The 27,316-nt window shown below is 34.2% G+C and overlaps 1 pseudogene; it reads right to left on the bottom strand.

The window, feature by feature from the left end:
- Nucleotides 1–15,424: 15,424 nt before the first annotated feature.
- LOC141519140 (BCL2/adenovirus E1B 19 kDa protein-interacting protein 3-like) lies at nucleotides 15,425–24,260 on the bottom strand (annotated as a pseudogene).
- Nucleotides 24,261–27,316: the final 3,056 nt, after the last annotated feature.

The following is a 27,316-nucleotide window of genomic DNA, read 5'->3' as shown; positions in this document are numbered from 1 at the left end:
ATCAAGTTGCTCATTCTCAGCTCATAAATGAAGATATTCATTAAAATGGCATAGCTTTTCTCCACAGCACCAACTAAGCACTTTACTATATTTCCTGACTTGACTTAATTGATTAGGTATTGGCATTGTTTAGGCAATCTGTACCATGCCCTAGTTGACAGCAAGAGCTACTCTGTATTCCTATATGACTGACTTACTTTTTAATGACAAATTATCCACTGCCTCGAGATAAGTGGTGAAATTGGGATAAAAAATATGTTTCACAAGGACTGGAACACCATATTTCTTTTGATGAAATAATATAGCGAAATAATAGTTATATAAATTTATATTCATAGACAAATACATTTTTAAGCCCTCCAATAAAATCCTACTCTGAAGTCTTATTATAGAATAAAGATTATGTGAATTTTTTTTTATTTTGGAAGTTCAACCTTTAAAAAAATTATACATACTGACAAAGTTTTGAATCTATGATTCTTGTCCATGTCCTCCCAGAAATTCTCCACAAAGAATCTAGCAAGTGACAATGACACTCAAGGACTATTCATTGTTTGGCTTTAATCTCACTAAATGATTGAACTTTTCAAATGATATAATTCCCAGATAATATTCCTTTTGTCCTTCCTTATGCATACTGTCACCAATAATACATTGCAGTGTGATTTTCTATAGATGTTCACTATATTATTGACTAGTCAATGGCTAATCATATTCTGAGAACTCCTTCTGTTCTAGATGGTGGTGGCATCCTTGTATGATAAGTGACTGCTTTCTAATTTTGAATTGATGTCTTCCTTTGTCTTTTCTCAGAACATATAATATTCCAAAAAAATGAGGCAGAGGTCTACATTTTTTTACTTAGATACCCTTCTTTATATTCCAACAACAAACTAGATCAGATGCCCAAACTTTGTCTCTCTATTACACTTTGTCAGTCACAAGACTGAATCTTTGAAAATTGTGGTGATACAAGTTTCAATATTTGAGCAAATATCATTGAGTATAATTGTAATAAAAATATGATAATAGTTTAAGATCTTTGAGAACACTGCTAAATATCTTAATAGCAATCTATTTTATCTTCTTCTTTTCAAAATCATCATCATAATCATCATCAATCATAATATTTAATAATGTTTTAGGTATGTAAAGCACTTTTTTATATTTCATAAGATGATGTGTTCTTTGTGATAACTGTATGAGGAAATGCTGTTATTAATTTCATTATGATTATTCTTCTGATTTTAAAGATGATGAAAATTATATTAACAAAGTAGAGACAGAGAATAGCTATGTAGTTCAGTGGATAAGAGTATCGATATCCTGGAGTCAGGAGGACCTGAGTTCAAATATGGCCTCATATACTTAAATAAGAACATTTACCTAGCTGTGTGACTTGGGCAAGTCACTTAATGCCATTACTTTCCAAAAAAAAACAAGGAGAAAGTGAGAGCAAGAGTGAGAGTGAGAACGAGAGCGAGAGAGAGAGCGTGCACGAGAGAGAGAGAGAGAGAGAGAGAGAGAGAGAGAGAGCCATGGAAGTATGTGAGGGAGGAATTAAATTCAAATCTTCTTGTCCAGATTTCTAGTCATTTTGGTACTCAACTGTCTCAGATTTTGACCCAAAGCTAAGATATCTAAATGTTTACCCAGGATATATCTACTCCAGTAATGAAATCTGCTGTCTATTCACCTAAATGTCACACTTTGGGCAACTCTTCAATGATTAGTACTGTATAACAACACATAAATAACTACATACCATTCAAATATATACTGTGTATGTGTATCCATACACATATTCACAAAATATGAGCATATGAATTATATTAGCATTTGGTTTCAAATCTATTATTTCATGCATGTAGAATCAAAAGAATGTATGAATGAAGTACATTTTATGTGTAAAGCATTAGCTTTTTGCTAATAATACAAATGTCATTTTTAGCACTAAAACTGTTAAAATTCCAATTATGAATCATTTCACAGGGCCAGGGATTAGAGATGAGCGAACTTTCTTTTCTAGGTGTGAATTCTGAAGGATTAGTTCCCTAAGCAAGGATTGATGAGGTCAAGTTAATAGCTGGTCTAGTAATGTGGGGAGTGATAGTTTTCAGATTTCTTGAATTTATCTGCCTGCATAGTTCTATACAATGGAAATTTTATTTAGAAGGCCTTGCCTGAGGATTCTGAGAAGATAAATAAGTTATTTCAGTTCAAATATACTGTACCTGTCAAAAAAGCAGGATTTCAAATCATTTCTTCCTGATTCTGAGTCAGGTCCTCCATATCTTTATGAGAATGGATAATTTTATCCACATTCTTTGCTATGTCAATTAATTATGTTCAAAAGAGGGCTGGACAAAGAGGAAAAATGAGGGAGGAGATAAAGTAGAGGGAGAGTCAGAAGATGGTAGTAAGAGACAGAAAACAAGAGAGAGGGAGAGACAGAGAGACAGAGATAGTGATAGAGACAAAGAGACAGATTTTTCAGAGAAGTATATATCAAAATTGCTATCCTTATGGGAAAAAAGACATGAATGTCATTTAGGTAACAATGAAAAGATTTGTATGGTAAAGCAAAGTAACAACTGATAGGAACTGTAGTTTATGAAAATTCAAAATGATCTTGTGTTCATCTTGAAATGATTTGGCATCCTTATTTTAATATAGAAGCAAAAACTATTTAAGTAGTATATGAAGGAATGAAGGAAAAACCTCAAAGCTCATTACTTAATAAGGTCTAATTTGATGACATGATTTTGTTTCTGGAGTCCAAGATCTGTATAGAAAGCTTTTCCGACAATCCTTATTTTTCAAGTAATAATACAAGAAACATTGAGTTTTATTATTCCCACTGATTCAAGGCCTCACTTTTTTCAAAACTTGGTTTTCATTCATATAAATATACCAAATCATCACCATGTAATGTAAGACGAATTGTTAAATTTTTAAGGAATACCTTTTGAGCAATAAGAAAAATCAGTTTATATTAAAGTATGGGGTGAACAGAGGCTAACATCTCTCTTGAAATGAATTCATTTCTGTTTTGCACTTTTCTGACTGGAGGTCCACAAGGTGATAAGGCTTAGTATCGTAAACAGACAAGACCCCTTCTTTACATGGAAATAACTTATTTCCAGTCGGAAATAGCTTATTTTTTTCAAATAAGACTTCTCCCTTCACAAACACATCCAAATTATAATGACTATACCAGATGTGACTATAGAGATAACTTTGTTCAATGATCTGCTGAGTACTGACATTAAACCAGGTGTGAAACAGAAAAACAGGTACTCTCCTAAGGTGTTCCCTAGTTTTGCAGAAAATATCCTATACACAGTGAGACAGAGAGCAGAATCCTTCCTCTGTTGTAAGGCAGTTCTCTGAGTGCTCCTATTTAGAAATGGCTGTCACAATATGATGCTGTCCACTGAGGAAATTTCTTTGAGAATCAGACACTAGGATCTAGGTCTACATCTGATAAGATGGCATCAACATTCAAATCATCTCTTTGAGATGCCTAACATCCAGAATTCCAAATAGGATAGGATTCAGACATAGAATCACATAGTTAAAGAACAAATACAAGACAAGAACTCTTGAAATCTTTAAAAGGCTAAACAATCAGATTATAAGGAGGAATGTTGGCCACCATAACTGAACTGCACAATTCACTCTTGGAGATTTGACCTGACTATTCTTTCTTCTGTACTAAACAAAGAGCCTGGTAGGTTGACTTAACAATGACACACAATCATCAGTTCCTTTAGAAGCATTCTTTTTTCTGACCTAGGTATTAGGAAAACTTATGGATCTGATTTATTTTCTAGCATTAATTAGAGATTTTAATTCTAGCCTTGTCTCTATCTGTATACAGGGAGCACTTGAAATGCTTTCTCATTTAAATTCACATAAATGGAAAAGAGATTGACATAACTTTTCATGTGAAAAAGAAAAGTGAATGAATACCATGTGTAGTTCATTGGTTCATTTATATGTATATGTATACATGGATCTGTAACTGGATGGATAAAAAGACATGTATTGAATAGGCACTATCAATGAATATTGAGGAAATTGAAGAAAAAAACCAGGCTAACTGCATTTATGTAGTACTTTAAATAATAAATTTCTCTTTACCATAGAAGCTTCTGCTATTATCATAACATACTTCCAGTGATGGTGGAACTACTTGATCATTAATTGTCTGTAGTCATAAATCACATACACACACACAAAAAAGGATATATTGTGAGTATAAGAAGGATATAGTTTTTCTAAAAATAGTTTATTTGTGAGAAATAGTGCTCTCTCTCTCTCACTCGCTCTCTTTGCATATATATATACATACACACACATACACACACACACACACACGCACGCACAAAGAAAATGGACTACTTGGATCAATTGGAGTTAGTTGGAATAAAATGTTCAGATATTATGGTAACTCAACAAATTTCTATAGGTTCTATAGTTGTGCCTTGTTATTTGTTTCACACAGCTACATTTTAATCCCAGGAGGTAGCATTGGTCACTCTATAAGAACAGAACACAATCATAATGTATTCATTTGATGATATTCACTGGGCATTGAGCCATTTATGAGCTTTAAGTCTTATAATATGAATACATAGAGTTATTCACAGAAGCTCACATTCATATATTAGTCACAAGCTGTTTTTTACACAATTCCGGTACAGTAAGATGAAAGGTGAACAAGAAGTTACCTGACTGATATTTTCCCCATTGAACTGAAAAACTTTTTTAAAATTAAAATGAATAAATCAGCTTGTTTCTCTGGCATCGTATAAACATAGACTGCACAGAAAAAATCACTTAACAAGTGTCCATAGTGATTCTGTAAGATGAGTTATTATATGCTTATTATAGATGACATTATAATACAAAAAAATTAAGCAATTATCCTAAAGCCAAATAGAAAGAAAGATTATCAAAATAGCTAAGGAATTACTAGAACATCAGTTGGTGTGCCCTATCTATTGTCTGAATTTGGGCTTCCTAAAGATTTCATTGATTCTGCATTTTCTCACAAATTAAAAAAAAACATTCAATATTATCTTTACTTGGACTTGACACAGTTCTGTATTTTTGAACATCTGAATTCTTCAAAATGTCTCCTCTTTCCTATCATCTTATTTATTCTTCATGAAAGTGGGAGGAGCATTGGATTTAGTCTAAAATGTTGAATTCACATCCCTGTTTAACAATGGACAGATTGTCCCATTGAAAAACATTGAGGAAATACCCTCTCCACAACTTAATATATTGTTGTAAAGGATACATGAGATGTTATAAGTTAAAATAACTTGTAATATATATCTATATAATTTTTTAATATTAATATATAACTACACAAAATCAATTGAGTTTTATGAGAACCAAGCAAGATTTTAAACATATACATATCTATTTACAAAATGCATCTGTATGATCCATTCTTTCCCTTACCTTACACAAAATTAGCTTTATTTAAAATATTAAAGAAAATGTTTCTTCCTTCAGATATTTATTTATTCATCCTATTAACAATAATGATGATGATGATGATGATGAAAATAATAACAAAAAGATTAGGTGAATAAAATGAAGTTCTCTTCATATTTTTATACTTTATTATTAATCTCTTTAAAAAGGAAACAAAATTTCATGTTTGTTTCTCCCATACACTAAAGAAATTATTCATTATAAAATTTCTTTAAAAATATTTATTATTACTGTCGATTCTTAGTATGTTTAATAATGAATCAGTTTTTAGAGCATTGTTCTGGCACCATTTCTATCAGTATACAGTGTAATATCATGTGCTCATGCTTCATCACATCTCCTCTAAACAATGCTGACCTAGTTTCTCAAACATTTCACTAAATCTCTGTGTAATTCCCACTCTGTAAGCACTCTTGCTATTAACCCATAAAATATTTTCCTTGGCATTATTCATCATTCATTATGTATTATTACTACACACAACTGCCATCTGTCTTTGATATAAGAAACAATAGTCATTTCCCCTACCTCAGGCATAGTGGACTGTTTTGAAATCAGAGAAGAGTGGGATATAGTTGAAGAACAATATTTCTATCTGTCATATTATAGGCCAATATAACATCACAATTGTATTGAAACAAAGATAATATTGTCTAGTTATATAGTTCAATAAAGGTAAACATATGTCATAATGATATATCATAACATGATGGGCCCAGAACTTCTCATTAGTGATATGCATATACATATATGTATATATATATATATATATATTTATATACACACACACACATACATACATACATATATACAATGTATTCCTGTTGTTAAAAACTCTTGAATAATTTGAAAACTGTAGAGGAAATACATTGCTTTAATATCAGTCTTATGGTTTTCTGGATGTGTATGGATGAGAGTAGTAATTCTAGAGATAGAACACAAAGAGGTTAGGTTGTATTGGAAGAAGCAAAATGAAAGTGAATAATAGAATCAACTTTGTAGTGATAAAATGAAAGTCAGCTTAGTGTAATAGATAGAGTAACAAACTTGTCAAAAAGATTTGGGTTTAAATCCATTCCTGGTGCTTGCTACTTCTGTGATTATAGGGAAGTCAGTCACCTTTTGAGATTCAGTCTCCTCGTCTATAAAATGGTGATAATAATATTGCAAGATTCACCCCGATGGAGTCAATGAGAGAATCAAGAAAGATTTTATACACATGCATGTCTATATACAATATGCATCTGTATGAACACACACATTTATATGTATATACACACATATATACATGCTATTATATATGCTAATATATATAATTTCATGTATAATCTCATAAATTATCATATATCATCATGTATCTCTAATCATAGTGTTGAAAATCTCTAAGTATGGTCTATATGTCAGGTATTAACAATAAAGCTAGCTAGAAAATTTCAGTTGTTCCCTGAAAATACTTTAGGTATTGTGGGAATTCTTACAATTATGGGGCATTAGAAAGAAAAATTTATCTCCTAGAAGTTCCCTGCAGAGTAGTTTAGGCAATAGAGAATCTGTTCTTTCCCATTCTAACATTCTACAAACAAGTCTTCCTGAAGTATAATGTGATAAAGATAATAGTTTATTCTACTTCACAGAGCGAAGAAAGGTCCAGGAACTATGGGACTTATCTCAGATTTATAACATCATTGCAATGGTCTGAAATCTATACTTTCTGAATCATCAATTATTTCCAAGAATTCCATAAGGCCTATCATTTCCTTGACAATGTGCTAAGAGCTGGTGAGACAAATTCAAAAGTGTGGGAACAAAAGAAAATAGACAAATAGCATTGGAAAATATCGATTACTCTTTGAAACCTTCATTTTCTATGGGAAATGCTAATTTCACATTCATAATAGGAATAAATTTTACAAAAGTAGTTCCAGATTAAAACCCAAAAATTATATGATCAAATTGCAAACAAATAAACTCCAGATGCATTGTAATGCCTAATCTCTGGTCTCTTTGATCTAGGTTGGGTTGTCACTTGGTTAAAAATGAAGTAAGAGTAGCAAATGTTCTAAGCTTGACTATCCACAATTTAAATGTCAGTCTTAAAGTTTCCTGTGAAACAGAAAGACTGTTTGGATAATCCTCTTAGAGCTTTTCAGTATTATATGCTTAAAATGACCATATCAGTACCATGATAAAATTACGGATTTGAGACAAAAGCAAAAATGAAAGGTACAATTATTTAATATTGAGTTTGAAACCATACAAAACTTCATTTTTGATCTGCTATTTAACAACTTGTACTGTGAACATAATTTTTCTAAGTTTTAAATCTAAACACTATTCAACACTAGTACATTTTAAGATTTTAAGATTCAGTACAAGATTCCATAACACTTAATCCCACATTTGAGACATTCACAAATTTTATAAGCTTTATCCAATTCACTGACAACAATTTCAAATGATACATCAATCATAGATGCTTGGGTCAAGTCACTAGACTCATCTCCAAGGTGAAACCTATCATATTAATAAATGATTTTTCTTTCTAGTAATTAAATTTGTTTCAAAAAAGATTATTTATATCCTCAGTTACTTCATGCTTCTGTTACCAATGCAGTACCACATATTTTCTAATTTATATTAATTAGTAATTCTAATTTATGCTAATTGGCTAAACTACATAAGAGCATATACCTTTTTCCACCTTTAAACAAAAGATGGACAGAACACATAAGACTTTTGCAAGGTAAACTATAAATAATAAAATTCTGAAAATTATATTCTTTCCAGTTCAAAAAGGTTCACATTTTATGCCATAAGACTATTTTAATCAAATGTCTTACCTATTATCTCTTGAGTAAGAGGTAATAATAAACATCACAAAACAATATTCTGATGATTAAGGAAAAATACAAGCAATATAAATAGCAACTTCCACATTGTGTTTATACTATAAGACAGGAAAAGTTCATAAAATGAAACATGTTTTTCATTAAAGGAATGTTGCAGTTATGGCTGGTTTGTGAGTTGAAAGGGTTTGAAGGTTTCGTGCTTTCAATAATGTTATCAAGATTATATTGGACAGCTTTGTCTTTTTATCCCTTTAAGGTAAAATTTACTACATTTCTACTTTAATTCCAAGTGTATTTTTTCTTCAGATATTTCTATCCTTTGAAAGTACTTTTTGAAGAAGCTATTAAAAAGTTAAATTTATTATAAAGAATTTATCAGTTATAGATGTTTTAAGTCTATGAATCTAAACAATAACAAAAATACAATTAAAAAAAGAAGAATTAAAGAATGGGGAGCTGAGATTTGAGTTTGAAATTTTTCCCTTCCCTTACTCCTCCCCATAGCAATGAATAATCTGATATAGGCTGTAGATGTACAATTGCATTTAACATATTTCCATACTAGTCATTTTATAAAAGAAGAATTTCAACTAAAGGGAAAAAACATATGAAAGAAAGAAAAAATAGAAAAGAAGTTTGAAAAATGAACATGCTTTGCTGTTTATTCAGACTCTATAGATCTTTCTCTGCATGTGGATGCCATTTCCCTTAATAAATCTTTTAGGATTGTCCTTTGCTGAATTGCTATGAAGAACTTTGTCCATTATAGTAGATCATCTCATTATGTTTCTGTTATTATATAAAATGTTCTTCTGGTTTTGTTCCCTTCAGTCAGCATCAATTCAAGGAAGTTTTTCTATTCTTTTCTCAAGTCTAGTCATTCATGATTTCTTACAGAACAAAAGTACATCATGTTCATATATCATATTTTTTCACCTATTTCTCAATTGATGGGCATTCCTCAAAATCCTATTCTTTATCACTACAAAAGCTGCCATAAATATCTTTGTATATATGGATCTTTTCCCCTTTTGTAATGATTTCTGGGAGCCAAACATAGCATATTGCTGGATCATAGTGAATGCTCAGTTTTATTGTCTTTTGGGCATAGTTCCAGATAGCTCTCCAAAATGGCTGCATCAGTTCCTACATCATCATCAATGCATTAGTGTTCCAGTTTTCCCATGTCGTCTCCAACATAGATCATATTTTCTTTTTCTTATCTTAGTCAGTCTCAAAAATGTGAGGTGGTACTTGAAATTTTATTATTTTGCATTTCTCTAATCAATAATGATTTGGAGCATTTTTTCATATGATTATAGGTTAATTTTTTTCTTCTGAAACCTATTCTTATCCTTTATCCATTTATCAATTGGAGAATGGCATTCTTATAAATTTGACTTAGTTGTCTATATATTTTAGAAATGTATCATTTATCAAAAACACTGGCTGTGAAAATTGCTTTCCAACTTTCTGCACTCCTAATTTTAGTTGCATTGATTTTATTTGCGTGAAAACTTTTAAATTTTTAAATATTTTATTAAATGTAATCAGAATTATCCATTTTGCAATTTATAATACTCTATCTCTTTTGAGCAAAAATTCCTCCCCTGTCTATAGATGTGACAAACTATTCCTTGTTCTCCCAATTAGCTTATTGTATCATCCTTTATGTCTAAATCCTGTACCCATTTTAATCTTATCTTGGTATAGGATACAAGATGTGGGCCTATGCCTAGTTTCCTCCATTCTACTTTCCAGTTTGCCCAAATGTTTTTGGCAAATAATGACCTTTCATCCCAGAAGGAATGTCTTGGGTTATATAGAACAGCAGATTTACCACTGTTACTTTTGTACCTAATCTATTACACTGATCCACTTCTCTTCTCTATCTCTTTGCCAGTGGCAGACAGTTTTAATGACTGTTGCTCTATAATATGTTTTTAGACCTAGTATGACTAGGTCACTCTCCTGTGCATTTTTTTTAAATTAATTCCCTTGATATTCTTGACTTTTAATTCCTGCAGATGAATTTTGAAATTATTTTTCCTTGTTATATAAAAGAATATTTGGTAGACTGGTATGGCATTGAAAAATTAATTTATGAAGAATTGTCCTTATTACATAAACTCAAAAAACCCATGAACGATTGATATTTCTCCAGTTGTTTAGCTATGACATTATTTGTGTGAAAAATGTTTTGCAATTGTCTTCATATAGTTGCTGTGTTTGTCTTGGGAGATAGATTATCAAGTGGCTTATGCTGTTTACAGTTATATGGAATTTTCTTTCAATATCTTGCTGTTGGGCTTTGTTGGTCAAATATAGTAATGCTGATTATTATGAGTTAATTTTATATCTTGGTACTTACTTAATATAGTTAATAGCTTCATAGTTTTTTTCCATTGATTTTCTAGTGTTCTCTATTTATTCCATCATATCATCAGTAAAGAAGGAAAGTTTTGCTTCTTCACTTCTTATTCTAATTCCTTCATCTTCTTGTCAAAGGTCACATTTCTAAAACAATATTGAATAATAGTGGTGCTACTGGATCTACTTGTTTCATCCATTATCTTATTGCGAATGCTTCTACCTTATCAACATTAGATATAATGCTTACTGATAGTTTTAGATAAATACTGCTTATCATTTTATTGAAACTTCATTTATTTCTAGCTCTCTAGTGTTTTTAGTAGGACCATTTTATCAATGGCTTTTTCAGCATCCATTGAGAAAATCATACGATTTCTCTTAGATTTGTTATTGGTAGTCAATTACATTGATTACTTTCCAAATATTGAACCATCCTTAAATAAATCCTACTATATAATGATGTATTTTCTCAGTAATAACCTACTGTAATATATCTGCTAAGATTGTTTTAATTTTTTCCATCATATCATTAGGGCGACCAGTCTATAATTTTGTTTTTGTCTGTTTTGGCTCATCCTGATTTAGGTATCAGCACCATTTTAATGCCTTAAAAGGAGATTGACAGAACTCCTTCACCTATTTTTCAAATAGTTTATTTAGGATTGGAATTAATTCCTCTCTTAGTGTTTGGTAGAAGTCCATATGGCCTTGGAGATTTTTTTCTTAGTTCATTGATGGTTTGTTCCATTTCTTTTTCTGAAATGGTGTTATTTAAGAATTGTATTTCTTCATCTCTTAATCTGGACAGTTTACATTTTTGCAAATATTCATTCATTTCATATATATTGTCAGATTCATTGGCATTATGTTTTTTAATTTCCTCCTCAATGATAGTGGAATCACCCTTTTCATTTTTGATACAGGTAATTTTGATTTCTTTATTTGCTCCAATTAACTAAAAGTTTGTCTATTTTATTAGTTTGTTCAATAAACCAATTCTTAGTTTTATTTATTAGTCCAGTATTTTTCTTGCTTGTAATTTTATTAATTCTTACTTTGATTTTTGAATTTCAAATTTGGTATTTAATTGGAAATTTTTAATTTGTTCTTTTACCAGTTTTTGTAGTTGCTGGCCCAATTCATTGATCTCCTTTCTCTCTACTTAATTCATGCAAGCTTTTAGAGATATAAAGATGTCTCTAATAACAGCTTTGACTATATCCAACAAGTTTTGGTATGATATCTTAGCATTGCTATTTTCTTGAATGAAATTATTATTTCTATGATCTGTTGTTGATGCAATCATTCTTTAAAATTAGATAATTTAGGGGGCAGCTAAATGGCATAGTGGATAGAGCACCAGCCCTAGAGTCAGGAAAACCTGAGTTCCAATCTGACCTCAGACATTTAATAATAGCCTAGCCATGTTACCCTGGGCAATTCACTTAACCCCATTGCCTTAAAAAAATAGATGATTTAGTTTGCAATTAAATTTTAGTTATCTTTCCATGACCTTTTATGATATTTTTATTACATCATGGTCTGAAAAGGATGTATTTAATTTCTATGACTTTCTGCACTTCATTATGAGGTGCTTATGAAGGGCAGAGATATTTTAAAAGATAAATTATGAGGTAGAACTGATTTGAGAGTATGGCATTGTGATTCACATAAAATTGTTGAGTGAGTTTTGTAGACTTAAAATTCAGTGGAACAAAGATTGTTTCAATCAATAGCAAATGCTCTTGAATCAGGATTTTAAAGATAAGAATCCTGATGTGTTTCTTTTCCTATAATGTCATTAGCCTCTTGAAAGTGATGGTGCTGCAGTGGCTTCATGTCATTGAGGCTTGTCTCGATATCAAACTTTACAGAATGAAAACACATTACTCAATTATACAATAGTCTATTAGGTGAAGTCCACTGATATTTTTGGAAATCAAAGTCCAAATGATTTGCCCCGGAATATTTGAGTATATTCTATTAAGTATATGTTTTCATTAAAGACAGGATTTTAATATGCTTACTGTTTTGCAATTGATCCACAGAATGTTTGCTATCTTACCGTATTGGTTATGAGCAGAATTTCATTCTACAAAAACAACATTTCATCACAGATAGCCTATAATGTGCAAAGTAAAATTTTTAGCATTTAGACAGAGAGAAAAAAGCAAGGAGCTTATCAAAGAGCCTGTGAAAAACATTCAAATCTATAGCTACCATTTTGAAAATAAAGTTGAGAAATTATGGAAACTTATTACTAGCATCATGGGCAAGAGGAATAAAATATGAGGAAGGGGAATGATGCCACACAAATTATCCCAAGAAAGAAGTCATGGTTTCTTTGTTCATTTTAGGGGCAGCCTAATAACAGCCTCCTGTTTTGCAAGCAGCACATGTGGTGCAGGTTTAGCCTTTAGCTTTGCCTCAGGACAAATACTTGAACAGTTAAATCTATATAAAAATTCATACCTTTCAATTACCACTCTCTGTGAATGGCTTTGTAGGCATGTGCCCAAGATCAGAACAAGGTTAATGCATTTAACATTTTTTAATGGTCTTTATGGATGGCTATAGAGAAGAGTCTTCAAATACCTAATTCTGACAGACTCATCTCTGGATAGTCTTAATATCTTATTGGTGCTTTGCAATAAAGCGTCAAGGAGCATTGATGGGAAGATACAAGAGCATTGGTACAAGACAGACATGTCATAATTTTTCTTCAGGGATTTTAATTATCTGCAGGGAGGTATTACTGAAACTGAAGATAGGCTGGGGTTTCTCTTTTATTTTTCTATATGAATTCTAATATTTTCAAAACTATTGAATGATTGGAATGTTTATGTGTGTATTTGGGAAAAGGGGAAGAGAAGGAATAAATTCCATGCTATAATGGTGACCATAATCTGCTTTTTAACATGCTGACTTAAATGAGAGTTTCACATATAGTGCTAATATTCTCAATATATTATTTTGCACCAGCATCAACCATATTTTTGCCTCACTGCCTTTGGTTACATACATAAAACATGTCTTTGCTCATAACACATGCTCTTTAAGTGATAGTCTGCTGTACTGCTTTCCATTAATAAATACTTAAATATATGTTTATGTGACTAGTGACGAAGTTTGTAAAAAAAGATCCCAGAGTACAATTTTAGAACCTGCTTTTGGGTGGCAGAAAGAGAAAAAACTTTGAAAACCTAGTAGAGACTCCAAAGACCCTTCATATAACCTAAAGACATACTGTAGAACTATTGTATGTAGTACAAGTATGACTACCAGGAGAAAAACAAAAATAATAAAACTGAAACTTTTCTTTAGCAATTGAGTGTCCTTTATGCTCTAGTCACAATCTTTAATTGTACCTCAGGCTTAGAGGAAAAAAATCTAAATGCCTAATATTTTAGACATAATATTTTAAACATGACATTACTCCACCCGACTTTCCAGTGTAATCATCAAATGTTAAAATATCTCCCATTTTCTCTACCTCTTCTCCACCTACCAGTTTAAATAATTTTTTATTGCAATTGCTAAATCTAGATTTATATTCTGTTATTTAGGGTCTAAATAGATCCTAATATCATCAAGTAAGTGTGATTATTTGCCACATTGAATACTTTTTCAAGGGAAATGTTTTAGATGGAAAGAGATTAAATACAACACATTTTAAAAAAAATCAAAATCCAATCAGTTTCAGCAAAACAAAAAATATATGTCATTTGCAACTCTGATTCCACATTAAATCCTTATCAATCCCTGGGCATTTTGCTTCAAAGAACTCGTCAGACCCCTTAGTATCAAGCAGACAAAAAAAAAAACCAAAGTCCTCTTGCATTCTTCACTGAACTAAATGGAAAAAAGTGAAGCATTGCATGCTCTTGATCATGGTAGAGATCAGCTGCCAGAATTGTCACACAGTTTCCTTCCCTCCAAGGCTTCTGGAAAGGTTTAGTTAGGATAGAACATTTCTTTTGGTTTCCTTTTGCTCACTGGCTACCATTTTTTGCTGGAAGTGATAAGGTTGTTTTTTTTTTTTGTGTTAGGGCAGAAGGAACAATGAGAAACTTGGTTCTGATTACTACACTGGTTCCTCCCAAAGACGATTTGGAAGTGGTACTAGGAACCCATATTCCTCCTATGGGGTCTTCACAAGACTTTTTTAGATAAATAGGTGGAGATAAAGGAAAAGGGACAGAAATGAAGGGCTTCCTTCCTCTTTTCCCATATGTCCAGGAAGACCACCCATCAAAATGAAGGGGAGACTTCTCCTGGGACCACAAACCTTCAGGATGTTGGACAAGCCCCTAAATAATCATGCTATTAAAAATGACACGATTCACTTGTTCAAAGGAGCAGTTAGTCACTGGTTAGAGGAATTGGGAAGTTTGGGGATTTCACAGGAGTCCAGAAAGCCTTGAGACAGAGAACTGGAGGGGCTAACTCTACAGGGAGGAGAGGCCAATCAGTCTGACCTGCTCCCCATGCTGGTGCCCAGGGAATGAAGACAGCTATCTATCCTCCCATTCTACTGAACTAGGAACACAACATTTATACAGCAAATGAACACAAGTCGCAGGAGCCATCCTGGACGCACGACCGGACACACGACCTTTCTGCGGTCACCATTCTGCATTCTCAGAAACGGCGGCCTGCTGCTTGGCCAGGTTCCCGGTCCCACTGCCCTAGAAGGTGCTGGTGGAGGTAGTGAGACGCCTTCCAATGTAGATTCCCCTGATGGCCAGGAAGCGAGAGAGCAGCAAGGATGGTAGAAAAACCTTAAAAAAATTCCGCCGAGATGTCCCCTTTTTCGTGACGCTCATGTTTCTCCTGCTGAGAGTGGCCCGAACCCTTCAGATGCTTAAAAAGAAATTCCTTGGTGGGGATGCATTTTCACACTTGCTGGACCAGCCTCAGATCAAGTCCGAGTTTTTCTTCAGGATGCTTTTCATTCACTTCTTTTCTGTCTTTCCATGTAGTCTTCTTCAGCCTGAGAACTGTACTTTTCTCTAATCTGGTGAATATCCATTTGAGAAGTTCGGTTAATATCTTGGAATATCTGTGACCGAGATGGGCTTCACATTGAGAACTCTTGGAGTGGCTGTGGCCCGATTCCTGTTGGACATCCAGAAGAATCTCTTCTGTGTCTCCCTCATGAGAAATTGAGGATGGTGCCGCACTGGGACCATTGTTACTGCTGCTGAAGGGTAACTTCACCCAAGAGCCCAGCAGGTTCTCCTTGGGGGCGAGGGGATGTCCACTGTCCTCTCTGCCATGGTCCAGTCCTGCAGTCCTGCATGGGCCGGGGAAATGTTGGGGGGTGGAGTGGGGGCTGCAGCCCCATCCCAGGCCCCAGATAGTTGTGCTGCCTGCGGGGCTCGTACCATTTTTTCAATGACAAGTATATACATTTTATTTTCGTGTAACATTTTGATAATTCTCATAATATTTCAAACATTTGCAATACTATTATATCTTTTAGAAGAATGTGTGATCAATTATCTTCATTATTCCTTTGGTGAGTATTTTGGAATACCTATATAAGATTGAAAACTTGAACAATAAATACTATATGTGTTCTGATTCCTTTATGCACCGATGGTTCCTAGTATCTCTCTATCTACTTATATCTCCCCATTGCCTGAGTGAAACAATAATGAAATTTGGTTGGTTAAAAACCTAAAATTGACTTTGTGTTCAAATGAAAGGAAGATTCAACAGATGTGTAAAACTTCTTTATCTTATTTTATTAAATTGCACAGCCATTTCCCAAATTCAGCAACTACTACCCTGATCTATCAGTGGTCATCAATATTGAGCCAAGAAGGTCCACCAACAAGGTGATTTTAACTTAATGAAAGTTCAGGTGAGGGTTTGCATTTTTTTCATCAATAAAGTGTTTTATTTCTTATATTATTCAATTTTAGATATTATACTCTTGCATATTTAATAGACTACAATAAAGTATAAATAAAACACTTATATACACAGGGAAAGAAAGTCTTTTGACAACTTATTGTGATACTTTGATTACTGTAGTATGAAACAGAACCCACAATATCTCCAAACTATGATTGCATGTCCTCAGGCACTTGCTTGTCATAAGACCCAGGACTATTCATTTAATCTTTATCTACCTCAGTTTCTTTTTCCATAAAATTATGATAATGACAGCATTTATCTCCCAGAATTGTTGTGAGGATACATTGAGCTAATATTTTTAAAGTGTTTTTGTAAACTCTCAAAGATTTTAGAAATACTACCTATTATTATCATTTTTTTAATATTGTTGACTATTCAGCAGTCACTCTTGTTCAGTGATAGAACAAATTTTTGACTGAAATGGTTTATAAGTTGATAGATGCATTTTGAGAGATATTCCCATCATCACCCTGGAAGGAAACTCATGCTAAGATTCTCTGAACTTGAGTAATCTTGAGATCATGGACAGCATTTCTGGTTATGGAAGTGATATCTTCCAGGCATCTGGAAAAGAGGAAAGAATGAATGGGTTTAATAAGATTTGTTTCCTTACTCTGTTGAGTAAATTGACCTATCCCTCATTTTTAATCTATAAAAATGAAGGGTTTAGAAGACATGATTGGGATTTCTTCCAGTTTTACTCTAACCTTCCATGAATTGTGTCTAGGTTTTTCCTTTATTCTATGGTGAGGTATAACAGTAAAACTCTGGTAGAAAATTTCATTTGACATATACATATACATATATACATACATATATATATATATATATATATATATATATATATATATATTCTTTTCCTTTGTCTTTTTAGAACTAGATCTGTGATTTCAGCAATATTAAAAGCTCCCAGAGAGGAACTTTCTCTACCCCTTCTTTACAGATTACAACCTTCAAGTTTTCTGAGCCACTGTGACCTGCCCAGAGTGAAAGAACTGGCATGTGGAAGAGGCATAATTAGTCTTCCTGCTATAAGGAAAGCTCTCAATCCACTATATTATGTTGTCTTTCATGTTGGATTAATAATTTAATTAACAATCACCTACAAAAAAGATAAAAGTATCAGAGATAGGTCAAGTATTAAAATGGAAGGCAAGTGACTGGTAATAGTTGACTTAGGAATTTTTTTTTCACATATTGTCTCTATTCATCTCTGGCTATGTGGGTGCATTTAATGCCCCTTCAAAGGGAAGAAAAGAAACGTAATCAGATTCTTTTCTTCATATGTATCATGGCTGTCAAGTAGCTTTTAGAGTTGATTTCTACCTCTAAATTAATGAATTTATCAGCAGTTTTGGTAGAGTGTACACGAAGCCATTATGAAGTTAGCCTTCCTAAAATGCTACCATGCAACTGAATTAGAACTCCAGGGAAGACTGAACCTCAGGATGAATCTTCTCTTGGTTTTTAGAGGGAAGGATGGCAGGGTCTTTGAAGGTGGAGGTTTAGCAATTGAGGACCAGACACTTCACCTCTGAGGCTGCACCTCTGAAGAGTCAGGAATTCTTTTATCATTGACCACACATAACTCAAAACTAGCCTAGACCCAGGAGCTATTTGAGGAAAGAGTCCTGGTCTAGGTGGCAAGATGTGCAAATGAAGATTTTTTTTAAAGAGATTTTAAAGATTTGAGAGTGACTTTATCACTCCTTTCAGAAAGGTTCCTCCTTCTCCAGAGTCCCCCCACAGAGGAGCCTTTTTGAGTGATGGAGCATGAGCAGCAAGGCTGGGAGACCTTGGCCTTCTGGGAGCAAGCCCTGTGCCCCAGAGGGGTAGAGGCCAGCATGTCCTGGACCCCAATTCAGTCTCAGGAGACTGGAAGCCTTTGAACCAGTTCTGAAGAGGAGAGAGGGCATTATGTGTGTGTGTGGGGGGGTTCCCAAACATACAGTTCATAAGTGAAATAATAAAACCATAGAGGAGGTCTTTATTGCAAAACAAAACTGGAGTTATCAAAAATTTGAAATAGAGAACTTACATAGTGATAACTTCTGTTAAAGATATGTGGTCTGCTTTTAAAATAGGGGTGCATTTGAGGGTAAGGGAAAGCTCTAGTCTGTTCCAAGTAATTCTTTATTTTTTTAGGTTTTTTGCAAGGCAAATGGGGTTAAGTGGCTTGCCCAAGGGCACACAGCTAGGTAATTATTAAGTGTCTGAGGCCATATTTGAGCTCAGGTACTCCTGACTCCAGGACCAGTGCCCTATCCACTGCAACACCTAGCTGCCCCCCAAGTAATTCTTTTTCAGAAAGATAATTTGAATTCTTGTCACTGACTAAGCAACATAGTCCACACAAAATTTGCTCTGATCAGTCACAAAGAAGGATATTTCTAATTGTCTCTGCAGTCACTGGAAAGATGGGGAAAATAGCACTACCTTTAACAATTTTACTTTATTGTGATCAATTTGAATAAATTAATGAGTGGTATAGATTAGCACCTAGTTTTTTTGTCTCTTTACGTAGTCACTGTTTCACATAAAAGACGAAAGTTCTGGTCTAAATATATTGACTTTAGGGGTGGCTAGGTGGATAGAGCGCCGTCCCTGGAGTCAGGAGTACCTGAGCTCAAATCCGGCATCAGACACTTAAAAATTACCTAACTGTGTGATGTTGGGCAAGACACTTAACCCCATTGCCTTGCAAAAATCTAATATATGTATATATATATATATATATATATATATATATATATATATATATATACTTTATCTCATATTTGCTATGCCTTCAAGGATATAAATAGAATATCATTGCTGTTTTATTGTTATTGTTAATATTACTAGGTGTTCTCATATTTTTTCTGCAAATGAAATTAAATAAATGGGTAAAAATTTAATCAGGAGATCTGAAATTGTTTAAAAATAAATTAAAATAAAAGATCAAATATGTAAGATATATATTTGCTTTATGATTTCATCTAATAGAGGAAGTTGGTAGAAAAATGGATAGAAAGTGGAACCTGGTAGCCAGATGACCTGAATTCAAATTCCACCTTACTTACTTGCAAAGATGATCTATTCACCATTGTTACACAGACTGTGTGCAGACTTATGGGCATCAAAAATATCCTGTAGACCTGAGAGACAAGCTTCTATTTTGAGAGAACTCAGTAGGTAACACATCCAAATAGAAAAAATGAAAATTTAGGACTGCATGCATTTTTTTTCTTGAATTATGACTCCAATGATGAGTACAATGACTTGGACATAGTTTCAAAATTAAATCTAATCTAGTCAGCAAGTTTGCCTATCTTATTTTTTTACATTTTTGCAAGGCAAATGGGGTTAAGTGGCTTGCCCAAGGCCACACAGCTAGGTAATTATTGTCTGAGGCCAGATTTGAACTCAGGTACTCCTGACTCCAAGGCCAATGCTCTATCCACTGCGCCACCTAGCCGCCCCAAGTTTGCCTATCTTCTAAAAGGAGTGAGCAACAAACTCATGGCAATGAAATTATCACAATCAGGAAAATTCCATGTGCAATCATCAGTGCATATGTTCTCAACATAACAAATTCTAATGAGGTCAAATAAAAATTCTGTGAGGACCCGGGGACCCTTATCAGCAGTGTTCTGAAAATGAACAAATTTGTAATTCTGTATAATTTTACTGAGAGAATAGACTCAGACTATGAAACATGACATGAAGTCCCTGGAGGAATGGAGTTCGTAACAGTCAGTTAAAGACAGGCATCTCATGACCTTATCACCAAAACTGTCTTTTGCTTACTTAACCACAACAAAACATCATATACCCTCACAGCAAGTCCTGGAATTTAATAGACTACATAATTGAAAGAGGAAGAGACAAATAAGGTGTGAGAATTATGAAGGTAACGTGTGGCACAGAGTGTTAAACCAATCATAGACTTATCCTTTCTATTCAACAAAAGTACCTGCCAATGGTCAGAATACTCAAAGTCAATGGAGTAGAACCTGGAGAGAAAATTGAATCAGTACACAATTAGCAAAAGGAGGAGTGGGCAGCTTACAGAGACTTGGAGTCAGCTCACTTTTGTTTATCTGGACTAGAACACACACAAATTTCAACATTGGTTGAAGGAAAATGATAGGGGAAAATCAGAAGCTGCTAAACAGTGAATGATTTACTAGTAGAGCAACTCATCAAGACAGTGTTAAACTTTATCAGAAGGAAAGTGCAGATTAAAACTTCTGGAATTCAAGATGGTGAAGTAAAAAGTAAATTGTAGCTCTCCCATATTCATCTCCAAACAACCATATTATAGAGCCCCTCAAATTAATCCTATTATAGCAGATCTAGAAAAAATAGGGATTGAAACAATTTTTTATACCAAGAAACTTGGAAGATTGGTAAGAAAGACATATCTCATTCAGGTACTGAGTGCAGTATTCTGCAGGGCAGAATAGGAAATATCCCATCAAGTTAGCAAGCAGCAAGCCCCACCTCAGGAAACTAACAGATGATCATGAGCCCCATTGAAGTAGAGGAAGAAAATGCCAACAATAACCCTCTCACATGCCACAGCATAGCCAGCAGAACCTGAAGACTGGAGTTCCATGAAAAGCCACAAGTTTCAGCACAGACCCAGGGAAACAGGTAACATACAATGGCCAGACTCACATGATTCAGTATATATATATGGACAAAAGACATCCTCAAGAAATGGCCCTGTCATGTACTTGTATGTAGCCCTGGAAAAACTCAGAAACACCCAACTGACATCTTCTCATACTAGACACAAGACCCCAGCTCCTTAAGAGGTAAGATTCTAGACTCCTAGAGACTCTACCAACACCAACTATGATCACCCCACTCCCTCAGCACAATACCAGACATGAGGGACCCCATGGGTATTAAAGCAACATTAGTATAGCAATAAGTAAATATCTAAGGTATGAAATCCCTGGACTAATATAATGCCCCTTCTACTTCAGGAGAAAGAATTTATGAATTATGAGTCTACTAGAAAAACATCTCCAGAAAAAAAAAAAAACACCTGAAAAATATCATGCAGGAAATTATCATGGAAAATTGCCAAAATGTCCTAGAACAAAAAGATACAATAATCCTTGAAAGAATCCATTGATCATTCATAGAAAGAGAACCCAAAATAAAAACTCTAAGGAATATTGTAGTCAAATTTCAGAATTTTCAGCTAAAGGAGAAAATATTCTGTCTGCAAGCTGAAAGAAAGAAGTACTTTAAATACCAGGGAGTCACAGTCAGGATTGGAAAGGATTTATCAGTTTCAACATTAAAAAAAATTTGAGGACTGGAATATGATTTTTCTGGATGGCAAAGAAGCTTGGATTACAACCAAGAATCAACTAGTTTGTAAAATTCAGCATAGTCTTTCAGAAGAAAAAAATGGATTTCAATGAAATAGAGGCCTTTCAATCTTACCTGATGTGAAGAACAAAACTGAAGAAAAAATTTGTCTTTCATATATAATACTCTAGTGATATGTAAAAAGATAAAAGGAAAGAAAAAAACATTTGTATAAATGGGAAGCCAATACCTGTCATTTTCCCTTAGAAAAGTTGTAAAAAATATAATCAGTCACAGAATATGCATATAAATTGATCAAGAAGTTATGGTATTTTTAGCTCATGAGAATAAACAAAGGGTTTGAGCACAATTGATCGTGATGACAATGATGTCTATGGCTCTTGAGAATCACATTTCTATCAGGATAGTTGAAAGGAATATTTTTGACATGGTTTGGGGGTACAAGACAGTTTTAAAACAATTAAGGTATAAAAAAGGATAATGCCCGGTGATGAAGATAGAGGCATTAGGGGATAATTAATACATGAAGTAATACAATGGATCTATTATAGCAGAGGGAAAAATGGGAGAATGTAATCACTGAAACCTTATGCTCAACAGAGTTGGCTCAAAGTGAGAATACAATTGGGTTTTGGAATTTATCCTACCTTACAATGAAGTAAGAGGGAAAAGATAAAAGGACAGCATGAGACAGTCAGCAATCAAAAGCAAAGTAAAGATGAGGAAGGATAAATGGAAAGAAGAAAGAAAAGTACAAATAGGAAGAAAATAGAATGGAGGGAATTTTTATATTTTTTTCTCTCTCATGATATTTTCTTCCCCTTAGTTCTAATTCTTCTTTCACAACTTGCCTAATATAGAAATATGTTAAACACAATTGTACATTTATAATCTATATCAGATTATTCACTTCCCAGGGAAGAGAAGGAAAGGTGGAAGAAAACTCTGGAACTCAGACTCTGCTTCTGCTCTCTTAGCTCAGTAGAGGAAGCCCCATCTAGAAAATGAACATGTCAATTTAGAAAATTCAGTCAAGAGGGTTCTTTGATTCTCTTGGAAAATCCACTGAATTGTAGTGCTTTAGTGTCTACTAGTGTTTCAATTGGTATCCATGTAGCCCTGGAGCTCTGAGACCCACTGAATGGGGAAAGGTGTCTCAAAAATGGTTGAACATATCAATAAATTTAATACTGTAATCCTGGTTAGGAAGAACCTTAATGTTATAGAGCAGGAGAAGATTGACAAATTGATGATAGAAATAGATGACACTGAAAAATACATCCAGATTTGGTATAAATGCCATATTTGGTGTGTCTGTAACTGTTTGTAAGACAGGAACTGCTGAGAAAGGTGCCTCCTAGTTCTGCCATATTGTAGACAATAAAGAAGTCATCCTGGTAGTCCCAAAAATCTTCTTTGTTGGAGTAGCAAATTTCGAGGAGTCCATGAACATTGGACCTGAGGTCTTCTATAACCTGAAGAATATGATTAAAACAAAACTATGGATAGGATGGCACCAATATAGGGGATGAATGTGCTTTTGCACCTAATATCCCTGAGAATAAAGAAACTCTGGAACTTCTGAAGAATGACTATTAACAAAATCATAATTGGCATGAATGCTGCTGCCTCAAATTCTTCTCATTTGGGAAATTTTACTTGAACATATAGACTCCTGATGATCCCAACAGAAACACCTCCCCTGCTGAGCATGGGGACTTCTACAAGAGCTTCCTCAAGAATTATCTAATGATATGTATTGCAATTTGACCAGGAGGATTGGATAGCTTGATTGCATCCAGGTAGTAGGGAATAATCTCACAGTGAGCAATTCTAAGGACATTGAAAAGGCTATGTGTGAGAAAGTATATGACTGTTTTCTACTCAAAGTGAATCAGATTGGCTCTGTCAGTGAATGTCTCAGAGCATGCAAACTGACCCAGTCAAATGGATGGGGAACAATCATTTCCCATCATTTTGGAAAGACTGAAGATACTTTCATCACAGACCTGATGATTGGTCTCTGCATTGGGAAGATCAAGATTTGTACCCTTGTTAATCTAAGCATCTGGTCAAGTATAACAAATTTCTCAGAATTGAGGAAAAGGTAGGCAACAATGCTAAATATGCTGAACGAACCTTCAGAAACCCTCAAGCCAAGCAAGCTCCATGGCCAGGAGAGCTTAGAACAAGCAGATACCTGTCACTTCTGTAGAATTCCCTGTCCAAAGAATGAGCAGCACCAAAGAGTAGGACAGTTTTCTGCATGTTGCCAATGCTTTGTTAGAACTGCCATATCAGAGACTGTACCTGATTATTTAGTCCTCTGTTGAAAGACCTGATCATCCTGTGACTGGGCTAGATTGACCTGTTCTCACCAACATCCCTAGTATTGCTGTGTAGAGCCATATAATTGTGATGCAACCCCAACAAACTCAGATCCTTAGTAGTTTCTAAGTGAAGAATAAAATTGTTCATTAATACATAAAAAGAAAAGAATAGAAAAGAAAAAAGTAGAACTCAAAAGCTTGTAAAATGACGAATGTTGAAAAATATCTTTGCATGTAATTAGAAAAAAGACAAAAGGTAGAAAGACAATATGAACTGATGCAAAGTGAAATGAGAAGAAGCAGGACAACATTGTACATAGGGAAAAAAACATTGTAAGATGATCTACTGTGAATAATTTAGTTATTCCCAGCAATTCAATGATTCAAGAAAATTCTGAAGGATCTATGATGAGAGGTACTATCCATCACCAGCAAAAGAACTGATGGAGTTTAAATGCAGATATATTTCTTTACTTTCTTCATTTTCTTGGAGTTTTTGTCTATGTTTTCTTTCACAACATGACTTACATGGAAATGTGCTTTTCACTTCTGCACATATATAAGCTATGTTAAATTGCTTATTTTCTAAATGGGGGAAGGGGAGGGAGAGAGGGAATTTGGAACTCAAATACGAAGAAAAATAATGTTAAAATTGTTCTGGATACTTTGGTTCAAAATGGTAGAGAGAAACCAAAATTTCTCTTAAGTTCTTCTGGCTTTCCCTCAGAATCAACATTAATCAGACCTCTTAACAAATTTTGGAGTAATAGAATTCACCAAAGCTCAAAGTGAAATGTCTCCCAGCAACTTCTGTTACAGGGGAACATGGGTATACCAACAGAAGAGAAAAGAATCCCAGAGTATGAATGATGGGGTGAACTGGGGGACTCACATGAGATCCTCATTTATTGGAGTAGGTATTTTGGCAGCTCTAATTCAGCTGTGCATTGAGCTATTCCAGCAATCCGGGAAAGTTCCATCAGGATCCACAGGACCCCAATTCAGACCACAGGTCTGTTATGAATGTCTAACCCTAACAATGAGCATCTGGAATTACAAGCCAGGAGGATAACCTAGCATTTGAAGCAGCCTAGAGATGGTCCAGGTGTTCCCACCTTTACCAAAAGCCCAGGGCACCTGACATCTCCAAATCAGAAAGTCCATCCAAAGAGAGATTCCCTGGCATTTCTAGCTTGATGGGCCTGGCTCAGTGACTAGACTGCCTATGGACAGTCAGGAGCTAGCCTTAGGTGATCCCACATCTCCAGTGACCAAGAAAGGGGTGGCTGCTATCCCAAGCACAGATGTTCCAGAAAGAGAAGATTTCAGGCATTCCTTACTAGTCAGTTCACTGAAAAATTCCCTAGAGCTCCTAATATTGACAAGTTAGCTAGTAAGACTCTAGAATTCTCAATATGTAAATTGCAAGAGCAAGACCCTGCCCCAACATAAGACCCTTGGGATAGATAATCAATCTCAAAATGAATAATAAAAGTCAGACAAAAGCAGGATCTATTGAAAGTTATCTTGGAGATAAGGATACGAGTTCAGAAAAGGAGAGCAGAAGGGAACCTACATGTGAAGCTATGGAGAAGGATATGAATTGGTCTCCTATCCAGAAAGACTTATTAGAAGAGTTCAGAAAGGATTTTAATCTTGCAATAAAAAGGTGACAAGAAAACAAATACTTTCAAATTCTATTGGACGATTAGAAAAAAGACTATTACTTTTTTTAAAGGTTTCTTTAAGGCATCAGGGTTAAGTGACTTGCCCAAGGTCACACAGCTAAGTAATTATTATGTGTCTGAGACAGGACTTGAACTCAGGACCTCCTGATTCCAGGGCCAGGGTTCTCTCTACTGTGCCACCTAGTAGTCCCAAGAACATTACTTTTAAAAATAGAATTGATCAAATGGAAAAGAAGATGCAAAAACAAACTAAGGGGGAAAAAGTCTCTGAGAAATAGGATAGGATTAATGGAAGCTAATGATTTCATGTAAAACCAAAAATCTGTTAAACAAAAAACAAAAAATGAAAAATATATAGAATAAAACGTAAAATGCCTCATTAATTAAGCAATTGACCAGAAAAATAGATCCAGTAGAGATAATTTAATAACTGAACTACTTGAAAGCCATGACCAAAAAGTAGAGCCTGGGTACCATTCTTCAGGAAATCTCTAAGAACTTCCTTGACAACCTGAAATCAGAGATCAAAATAGTCATCAAAAATATCCACTAATCACCTACTGAAAGGAATTCCAAAATAAAATTTTCAAGAAAGGTTATACCCAGACTCCAGAATTATCAGACCAAGAAGAAAATCCTGCAAGCAAGAAGGAAGCCATGCAAATAGTGAGGAGGCACAGTCAGGATTACATAGAACCTGATAGCAACAATGTGAAAGTTTCAAAAGTCCTGGAATATGATACTCTGGAGGGGAAGGGAGTTTGAATTACAACCAAATATCAGCTACTCAGCAAACTACCTAGAAGAAAAGATGGACATTTAATGAAATTGTGACTTCTGAACTTTCCTGACGAAAAGACCAGAGCTGAACAGAAAATGTGATCTTTAAACAGGAGACTCAAGAAATAAATGAAAAGGTAATCAGAAGAAAAGAAAAAGACTGCTATTCAATAAGAGTAAACTTGTTACATTTCCCATTGGAGAAGAAGATTCTCATAACTCTTGAAAATAATAACTCTATTTAGAGAAAGTTTACTTAGGCTGAAAGTAGAGATATAAGTTGAATCTGATGGAATGATGCAAAAAAAAAAAATGTCATTAAAAATGGGAGGAGTGAAATGAGATGGGAGGAAGGGGAGGGGCATATTACAAAATTGAAAAAGGACTATTGCAGCAAAGGGAAAGAAAGGAGAGGGTGAGAACTACTTGAATCTTAATCTCCCCAAATTGTGCTTAAAGCGATAACACATTCACTCAGTTGAGTATGTTTTCCTTCATATTTTAGTGGGGGGGGGTGAGGAAGGAA

The sequence above is a fragment of the Macrotis lagotis genome, chromosome 3 (assembly GCF_037893015.1).
Source record: "Macrotis lagotis isolate mMagLag1 chromosome 3, bilby.v1.9.chrom.fasta, whole genome shotgun sequence".
NCBI classification, from domain to species: Eukaryota; Metazoa; Chordata; class Mammalia; order Peramelemorphia; family Peramelidae; genus Macrotis; species Macrotis lagotis.
Note: the sequence above shows the minus strand (reverse complement) of the source record. Positions and strands in the feature narration are given on the sequence as shown.